The sequence below is a fragment of the Pyrgilauda ruficollis genome, unplaced genomic scaffold, assembly GCF_017590135.1.
Source record: "Pyrgilauda ruficollis isolate IOZ18807 unplaced genomic scaffold, ASM1759013v1 scaffold1863, whole genome shotgun sequence".
NCBI lineage: Eukaryota > Metazoa > Chordata > Aves > Passeriformes > Passeridae > Pyrgilauda > Pyrgilauda ruficollis.
The window spans coordinates 1,629-3,770 of record NW_024517685.1 but is presented as its reverse complement, the minus strand read 5'-3'; the positions used below and the strand labels follow the sequence as shown (position 1 = coordinate 3,770).

The 2,142-nt window shown below is 47.3% G+C and overlaps 1 long non-coding RNA gene across 1 annotated transcript; it reads left to right on the top strand.

Annotated features, from left to right (window-relative positions):
* Nucleotides 1–48: 48 nt before the first annotated feature.
* LOC121352272 lies at nt 49–595 on the top strand. Its single transcript, XR_005954907.1, has 2 exons — nt 49–376; nt 453–595. It is a non-coding gene; the product is annotated as an uncharacterized LOC121352272 (long non-coding RNA).
* Nucleotides 596–2,142: the final 1,547 nt, after the last annotated feature.

The following is a 2,142-nucleotide window of genomic DNA, read 5'->3' as shown; positions in this document are numbered from 1 at the left end:
GGGGAAAATTCTGGGATTTTGGGAAGGAATTGGGGGAAAATTCTGGGATTTTGGGAGAAAAATCCTGGAATGTCAGGGGGATTTGGGGGCAATTTTGGGGCAAAATTCTGCAATTTTGGGGAAATTTTGGGACGTTTCGTTCTGTTTTCCTTCCCTTTCTCATCATTCCTATATAATGTAACTTCCCTCCCCCCGCCCCAATTTTTGGGGTCCCGAACCCCAATTTTTGGGCCCCCAACCCCGATTTTGGGGACCCCCCGAGTGATTTCGGGGCTCCCCCTCCCCGAATCCGCAGAGTGGCGCGAGGCCCAGGCCACGCACGAGGCCGAGCAGCGGCAGTGGCGCCTCAGGAACCACCTGCAGCTGGCAGCCAAAGGTGACCAAACCCCCCAAAAACCCCCAAAAAACCCCTCGGAGACCCCTCCCCAAATTCCATTCTTTTTCTTTTCCAGGTCCTCTCCGCCAAACTTTCGCCCAAAACCCCCTGAGCCCCCCCAAAACGGCGCCCACAGAGCCCCAAAAAAGGCCCTGGAAGGACACGCTGGGCTGAGGGGGGGAGGGGGCGGCCCGAAAAATAAAAAAACGCGCGAACGGAGACCCCAGACTCATTTATTTTGGGGGGAAATCGGGTGGGTTTGGGGTATTTTGGGCGGTTGGGGATGCCGTAGCAAAATGGCGGCGCCAAAATGGCGGCGCGCTGGGGGTTTTGCCGTACAAAATGGAGTTCGCGCATGCTCAGTGTGGGCGCCTGTTGTAATTAAAAATGGCGATGTCTTTGTTTACCGTACAGCATGGCGGATCGCAGAAGTTTTGCCGTACAACATGGCTGCCGCGCATGCGCATAGATAAAAGTATTAAAGCGTTGAAGGCCGGCCGCGCATGCGCAATAAGGGAAATTTTCCCCCCCGTGTTTTGCCGTACAAAATGGCGGCGCGCTTGTGTTTTACAATGGAACCATGACGGCCGCGCATGCGCATAGAGAGCAAACAGTGTAATACCGTACAAGATGGCGGCCGCGCATGCGCAGAAATGCGAGACGGCGTTTTACCGTACAAAATGGCGGCGCGCAGCGATTGCCGCGAAAATACGAATTAAAAAGGATAAAAACATTAAAAATTCAATTAAAAACTCCCAAAATCACAGGATTTTTAACAAAATTCCCTACAATTGCATTAAAAGGGGGTGGATAGAAAGGGTTCTGACGGTTCCGTGATGACGGACATTAAAATATCCCCAAAAATCATTAAAATTTTAAAAAACAGTCTTTAAAACACCCAAAAGTATTTTTAAAATCCCTAAAAATGCCTCAGGAATAGTTTAAAGAGTGAGAAACTCTACCAAAAAAATCCTTAAAAAGAATCAAACTCCAGAAAATTACTCTACCATAATCAAACCCCGAAAAACACCGAAAAAGTCTCAAACTCTACAGAAAAAAAAGGGAAAAGCCTCAAATGCAAAAAAAAACCGTAAAAAAGTCCCCAAATCTATAAAATACCTCTTAAAAACTCCCACAGTAAAAAAAAAAGTCATGAAAAGAATAAAACTCAGCAAAAAAAGCTCCGAAAAAGCCTCAAAATCCCACAAAAAAAAACTAAAAAATCCCCAGCAAAAAATAAAAGTAAAAAGCATCAAAAGCAAGGAAAAAAAACCAAAATACCACAAAAAAATAAAAATAAAACTCTAAAAGCGCCTCAAGTTCCAAAAAAATCCCTAAAAATAATTAAATTGCACCGAAAAGAACCCGAGAAAATCCCAAAATCCCCAAAATAAAAAATAAAATCAAACTCCAGAAAATTCCCTAAAAATAATCAAACCCCGAAAAAGTCTCAAACTCTACAGAAAAAAACGTGAAAAGCCTCAAATGCAAAAAAAAACTCAGCCTCAAAATGGCGGCGCTTCCGCTTCCGTCCGTACAAGATGGCGGCGCTCGTATCCCCCTCAGAGCGGCCATTACAAGATGGCGGCTCATGTGAAGGTCGTTCCGTACAACATGGCGGCAACGGAAATGCTGTGCCCGAAGAGAACCGTGCGTGCTGACGTCACTTCCTGCGGCGTGCAAGATGGCGGCGCGCAAGGCGCTCCGGCTCGGTGCGTCCCCGGGAGGCCCCGGGAGGGCTTCTGTGGGGTGGGGGAGGGGCGGGA